This window comes from Anomaloglossus baeobatrachus, chromosome 2 (genome assembly GCF_048569485.1).
Source record: "Anomaloglossus baeobatrachus isolate aAnoBae1 chromosome 2, aAnoBae1.hap1, whole genome shotgun sequence".
Classification (NCBI taxonomy): Eukaryota; Metazoa; Chordata; class Amphibia; order Anura; family Aromobatidae; genus Anomaloglossus; species Anomaloglossus baeobatrachus.
This window is the reverse complement of record NC_134354.1, coordinates 322,690,825-322,698,550: the sequence shown is the minus strand read 5'-3', so window position 1 is coordinate 322,698,550 and position 7,726 is coordinate 322,690,825.

Here is a 7,726-nt window from a genome sequence, read left to right as displayed (position 1 = left end):
ATGGGGGTGGCAACCCATAGCTGTCTGCTTTATCTGCGCTGAGAATCAAAAATACCGCGGAGCGCTATGTCATTTTTTTAAAGATTTATTTTTACAGCACTGTGATGTCCAGCAATCAAAATACAGGGAAGCCCATTTTATTTTTAGTTATTTAAATAAATAATTAAAAAAAATATATATGGGCTCCCGCTGCATTTTTTGTATTGCCAGCTAAGGGTAATCCAAGCAGCTACTGGCTGCTAACCCCCACTGCTTGGTGTTACCTTCACTGGCAATGGAAAATCCAAGGAAGCATTTTTTATTTTTTTTTCCAAAAAACTACAAAAAAAGGACGTGAGCTTCGCCATATTTTTGTATGCTAGCCAGGTATAGCAGGCAGGTGCTGGAAGAGTTGGATACAGCGCCAGAAGATGGCGCTTCTATGAAAATGCCATTTTCTGAGGCGGCTGCAGACTGCAATTCTCAGCAGTGGGGCCCAGAAAGCTCAAGCCAACCTGTGCTGCAGATTCCAATCCCCAGCTGCCTAGTTGTACCTGGCTGGACACAAAAATGGGGCGAAGCCTACGTCATTTGTTTTCTAATTATTTCATGGAATTCATGAAATAATAAAAAAAGGGCTTCCCTTTATTTTTGGTTCCCAGCCGGGTACAAATAGGCAACTGGGGGTTGGGGGCAGCCGTACCTGTCTGCTGTACCCGGCTAGCATACAAAAATATGGCGAAGCCCACATAATCTTTTCAGGGGGCAAAAAACTTCTGCATACAGTCCTGGATGGAGTATGCTGAGCCTTGTAGTTCTGCAGCTGCTGTCTGTCTGTATGGAGAAGAGCAGACAGCAGCTGCAGAACTACAAGGCTCAGCATACTCCATCCAGGACTGTATGCAGAAGTTTTTTGCCCACCAAAAAAATGACGTGGGCTTCGCCATATTTTTGTATGCTAGCCAGGTACAGCAGGCAGCCACGGGCTGCCTCCAACCCCCAAGTTGCCTATTTGTACCCAGCTGGGAACCAAAAATATAGGGAAGCCCGTTTTTTTTAATTATTTCACTTATTTCATGAAATAATTAAAAAAAAAACGACGTGAGCTTCGCCCCATTTTTGTGTCCAGCCGGGTACAACTAGGCAGCTGGGGATTGGAATCCGCAGCACAGGTTAGCCCGAGGTTTCTGGGCGCCTGTGCTGCGAATTGCAGTCCGCATCCGTCCCAGAAAATGGCGCTTTCATAGAAGCGCCATCATCTGGCGCTGTATCCAACTCTTCCAACAGCCCTGGAGCCGGGTGGCTTGTTGGGTAATCATGAGTTAATACTGGCTTTGTTTTACTAGCCAGTATTAAGCCAGAGATTCTTAATGTCAGGCACGTTTGACCCGGCCATTAAGAATCTCCAATAAAGGGTTAAAAAAAAGACACCACAAAGAGAAAAAATACTTTAATAGAAATAAATGCACAGACACATTAGAGACTCCATCTTTATTACCCCCTGTCAGCCCTCCACGATCCTGCTCTTCTGTCTTCTTTCTTTCTAGTGTAGTAGTAGTGACGATTGTAGTGAGGATGAGGTTCCCCAGCTCATCACTTGGGGCTGGGGAACCTCATCCTTACTACAATCCTAACTACAATCGGGAAGCAGCGTGCAGCCTTCACTCCGTGAGTAATCAGTGCTGGCTGCTAGCGGTAACAGCGGTAACGCTGTCAGACGCGTTACCATAGCAACGGTGCTCTCGGAGCCGCGGTTAGCGGTGACGTCACCGCTAACTGCGTTGCTATGGCAACGGTGATCTCCGTTAATGACCGGCTGTGTCAGCCGGTCCCTAACGGAACGGGGAGTCGACCGTGTGCTAGAGCATGTTGCCGGTACACGGCGATACACAAATGTACACCATGTACCGGAGAGATGCACTCGCAGGTCCTACATGACGCGTCATAGTCATGTGACCAGTCTGTAGCCAATGAGATAATAGCCACGTGACTGGTCACATGGCAATTTTGACGTCACGATAGGTCCTGCATGTCTGCTGGCAGTGCCGGTCACCGGGAGGATTCAGCGATCATCGGATGGAATAGCGGCAGGAGACAGAGTGCAGAAGGGATCGCGGGGACCGGTAAGTGTTATGGCAATGTTTATTAACTGTTTGTGTACATTTATAATGCATTTTTATGTGTTTGTGATTGCCTCCCATTATAGCCTATAGGTTCGAGTTCAGTTCGTCGAACGTTCGACGAACCGAACTCGAACGGGACCTCCGTTCGGCGAACCGACCTCGAGCCGAACCGGGACCGGTTCGCTCATCTCTAATCTTTATACTTCTGAAATGCTATTTCTGCATTCTCAGCCTTTAAGATTTTAAATGCCCTTTGTTTTTGTTTTATTATACTTTGTACAGTCTTATTTATCCATAGTGGTTTCTTTTTATTCCTGGAGTGCTGAAGCAATGTCCAAATCCATTTCTACATTGATGATGCAGTCTGAATGGTTGATCCCATTACACCAGCAGCACCGTATCTGTTGCTTGTAACAGCAATTTTATTGAATCATTTCATCATTTTTTTAGACCATCCTTTGAAAGGCCAACAGAGACAAGAAGTCTGACACATAGTCAACGGCTGCAGAGGATGATACAGGAGTATCTCCAAATGAACATCGATGCAATGACTTTGCAACTGGAGCCTTACTCATTTTGGGCTTCAAATCTGGAAAAATAGCCTGAGCTCTCCACTTATGCCTTGGAGATCTTGTCGTGTCCAGCTGCCAGCGTTGTCTCAGAACGTGTCTTCAGTGCTGCTGGGTGTGTGCTGACAGATAAGCGCACGCGTCTGTCCAGGAACAATGTGGACAGACTAACGTTCATCAAGATGAACAAGTCATGGGTCCGCAAGGACTTTACTACCCTTGTGTCATCCTGGGGAGAGTAAAGGCTTGTGGATTTGGAATGTGCTTGATGCAAATGTACCTGTCAAGTTTGCAACTGGGGCACAAGTGCTGCCACTGAAGGGGTGTCTGTGTGGCCCAATTTTTGGAAAAAAGGGCGACTCTGCTTGGAGTCCCCCTGCTGTGTTTTTAAAAACAAGCCAAGATGAACAAGTCATGGTTCAGCAAAGACTTTGCTACCTATCCCTGTGTCATCCTGGGGACAGCTAAAACTGGCGTATTTTTGAATGTGCTTGATGCAAATCTACCTGTGAAGTGTACAAGAGGGGCACTGCTGCCACTGAAGGGGTGTCTGTTTGGCCCAATTTTTGGAAAAAAGGGAGACTCTGCTTGGAGTAACCCTTACTGTGTTTTTAAAAATGATCTAAGATGAACAAGTCATGGTTCAGCAAGGACTTTGCTACCTACCCTGTTGTCATCCTGGGGACAGTTAAGGCTGGCGTATTTTTGAATGTGCTTGATGCAAATCAACATGTCCAGTTTGCAACTGGGGCACAAGTGATGCCACTGAAGTGGTGTGTGTGGCCCAATTTTTGGAAAAAAAGGGAGACTCTGCTTTGAGTCCGCTTGCTGTGTTTTTAAAAATGAGCCAAGATGACCAAGTCTTGGTTTAGCAAGGACTTTGCTACCTACCCCAATGTCATCCTGGGGACAGTTAAGGCTGGCGTATTTTTGAATGTGCTTTATGCAAATCTACCTGTCAAGTTTGCAACTGGGGCACAAGTGATGCTACTGAAGGGGTGTCTGTGTGGCCCAATTTTTGGAAAAATGGGAGACTCTGCTTGGAGTCCCCTTGCTGTGTTTTTAAAAATGATCCAAGATGAACAGATCTGGGATTAGCAAAAACTTTGCTAGACCTTCCCCGGTGTCATCCTGGGGACAGTTAAGGCTGGCGTATTTTTGAATGTGCTTGATGCAAATCAACACATCCAGTTTGCAACTGGGGCAAAAGTGATGCCACTGAAGTGGTGTGTGTGGCCCAATTTTTGGAAAAAAGGGAGACTCTGCTTGGAGTCTCCTTGTTGCGTTTTACATGACTTTAGAAAGGCATGCCATGCCTACATCTGTCTCCTCCTCTTTTTCCTCGTCCAGCTGTTTAGTTTTCGCATGGGTATCTGTCCTTGTCACTTTCCTATGTGTTTGTGTTGTCTTGGGAGTTGTTTGTCACCTTTTGGACACCTTTGAGGGTGTTTTCCAGGTGTTTTTAGGTGTTTGTGATTGCCTCCCATTGTTTTCAAAGAAAAATCTGAGATATTAAACATGCACTTCTCATTCATGTTCACCAAGGAACTGACTGTTCCAGGGATCATTTAACAAATCAAAAATCAAAGTTCACCACCTGATATTAATATAACACAAGAAGAAGTAAGAGTAAATTAAAGATTGACAAATTCCCTGTGCCAGATGGCATTCATCCACGAATATTGAGGGAATTGAGCTCAGTAATTAACAGATCGTTGTATTTCATCTTCTTAGACTCGCTTGGAACAGGGTTAGTGCCTCAGATTGGAGGATTGCTGTTGTGGTACCAATATTTAAGAAAGGTAAGAGGGTGGGGTAGCGCAGGGATCTGTGCTAGGACCGATTCTTTTTAATCTCTTTACTATCAATCCCATCCACAAGGTCATTAATAAAGTGTCATTCTTTGCAGATGACACCAAACTATGTAGGATATTAAAAACTGACCTTGATAGTACAATATTACAAAACAATTTGGATAAGATGTCGGAATAGGCAGACAATTGGCAAATGAGATATAATGTTGATGGAACTGCTGACAAACTACAGCCACATTAGGTCTGGCATTGTCCTACATTAGGAGGAACTTAGGGCCAACCGCACTAGCATATCTTCTCACAAGGGGCCTGAGGATCTCATCTCGGAACCTAATGGCAGTCAGGCTACCTCTGGCAAGCACATGGAGGACTGTACGTCCCTCCAAAGAAATGTCACCCCACACCATTACTGACCCACTGCCAAACCGGTCATGCTGAAGGATCTTTGAAGAGCACAGGGCGCCAGTGACGAATTTGCCAAACCAGGTGTTCTGTGGCAAATGCCAAGCGTTCTGCACGGTGTTTTGCTGTGAGCACAACCCCATCTGTGAATGTCAGGCCCTCATGCCATCCTCATGGAGTCAGTTTCTAACCGTTTGTGCAGACACGTTCACATTTGTGGCCTGCTGGAGGTCATTTTGCAGGGCTCTGGCAGTGATCCTCCTGTTCCTCCTTGCACAAAAGTGGAGGTAGCAGTCCTGCTGCTGGGTTGTTGCCCTCCTATGGCCCCCTCCATGTCTCCTGGTGTACTGGCCTGTCTCCTGGAAGTGCCTCCATTCTCTATTCACTACGATGACAGACACAGCAAACCTTATTGCCACAGCTCGCATTGATGTGCCATCCTGGATGAACTGCACTACCTGTACCATTCGTGTGGGTTGTAGAGTTCGTCTCATGCTACCAAAAGTGTGAGAGCACAACCAACATTCAAAGTGACCAAAACATCAGCCAGAAAGCATTGGTACTGAGATGTGATCTGTAGTCCCCACCTGCAGAAACACTCCTTTATTGAGTGCCTTGATAACTGCCAATAATTTCCATCTGAGGTCTATTCCATGACCATTGAGGAAGGATTCTCCAGTTGTGATGCTTGTGTGTCACCTTCACCATTAACCACTTATAAATGAAAACACAGACTGCTTGCGACTTGGTTCAAAATTGGCCACAGCAGCCTTTATTACCTATTGTTTATAAACTAACATAAAAAGGGGGGCGCCGTCCAACGGGCGACCCCAACAAATAACAGGAGGTAACACAATACAACCAATACCATACACATAACCCTGGGTAGGCCCAGTCCAGAAAAAACACTTTTTACTCCCAATATCCCTGGCCACAACACACCGACCCAGAGATGAGGTAATAATCACCCCACGGATTAATACCTCCTAATTTTTGCAGAACCCCGTGCCTGCAATTTCCTAGAACCCGGAGCCACCATACCAAGACAGTGTCTCTTGGTCCAGTTACTATTCCCTTCAAACCACATCTGGACCAGACCTACCCCCGCCACAGGACAGGGCACGTGATTCCTTACGTGGCCTGGACCCGCCACCCACCCAAAACTCGCTCAACACCGTCATGCAAGCCCAATGCCCATAAATCTGAACCAATATTATTAAGGTGCACCCCATCACCCGTCCGAAACTGCCAACTCGGCGATTCCAAATCCGTATGCCTCACTGCAATGTCACCATTTCTCCTCACAAATCGAGCCACCACCCTGTTCACCTTTGCCCTGGCTCGATTGATCCTTTCAACAGATCGGACCCCTCTCCACACCAACCTAGCCACAATGTCCGACCACACCACGATTAAACCCGGATATCTCGTCCATAAGTGCAACAAATCAATCTTAACATCCTTAATCAACTCACGAGACGCCTGAACTCCCAAATCGTTGCCTCCCACATGCAGTACTAACACATCCGGAGGTCTGTCCATTCTGGTAATAATACACAAACTCCGGTACGACCCTGGTCCACTCCATTCCGCGCACACCGATCCACTTAACTGATGCCAGCAACCTGTCCAATCCCAACTGACGACCATTCGGACGAGAATCGGCCCAATGGGCCCCCCAAAAAATGAATGAATGCTCTAATATCCAAATTAGGCATACCCCTACAATAAAACAAAACAGATTATAAGTGCAATACAATACCAATCAATGCACCAACTATAACATAAAACTAACCACAAACTCCATTCCCCAAAGTCCTCATTGCGACAACAGCTGACGAACATAACTACGAAAGCGAGAGGACTCCCATCTTCCAATCCATCTCACCCCCCACCGAGAGGCCTCCGTAGCTGCCCCAATCTTAAAGGAGTGCGACCCGTAATCCTCCGGGTGCTCCCCCGCCCATCGCAAACAACGCACTGCTATAAATTGATATCGTGTCAAGAAGGATCTATCCTTATTACACAATAACGGGCCCGGAAGGCCCCCCCGAACACTGGAAAACTTACCCACCACCTGCACCGGGCATAACCCGTCATCCGGAATCGCATACAGCACCACCAGCCTACCTCGACCCACTTGGTTTGTTTTGAATCGGCGAAGCCGACACTCAACCCTCTGCCTCAATACCGACACATCCTCTGACAACAAACCACCACCTCTAACCTTAGACGGACTTACCAACTCGCCGATCCGGAAAGCCCCAAAAAATGCTAGCACAAAAGCAGTCTCAAAAAGAACCTGGTCATAAGCCGATACACATATGAACCGCAGACCGCTCACTAGCCGCTTTAGTAATCTAAAAGATATCGGCCGCCTAGTGTCCCGCTCCTTCACTCCCTTGCAAAACCCTTTCAAGGCCTGCCGCACATGGAAATCCTGCGAAACGTCCCACTCGCCCCTAACCTTCAACCAAAAGGCCACAGCCGCCACCCTAAGCGCCACTGCCGATGCCGACTGACCAGCTATGAAATCATTACTCACAAATGCCAGCAGCGCCAACAAATGATCTTCCTGGCCTTTTTCAAACATAGCTCCTATCAACGCCTGCCAATCAGCCCATACTTTAGTATACCGGCACCAAGTCACCTCGGTCACCGAATTCCTAATCAGTCCCGAAATCACAGCCTCACCAGACCCCACAAGCTCTCTGGACACACCACTCTGATCTCGTCTGTCCATGGCATCAAAGCCCGGAACCTGCGGAACTGAAAACGAGACAAAGCGTCAGCCACCCCATTGTCGACCCCTGGTATATGCTTCGCCACCACATGAATA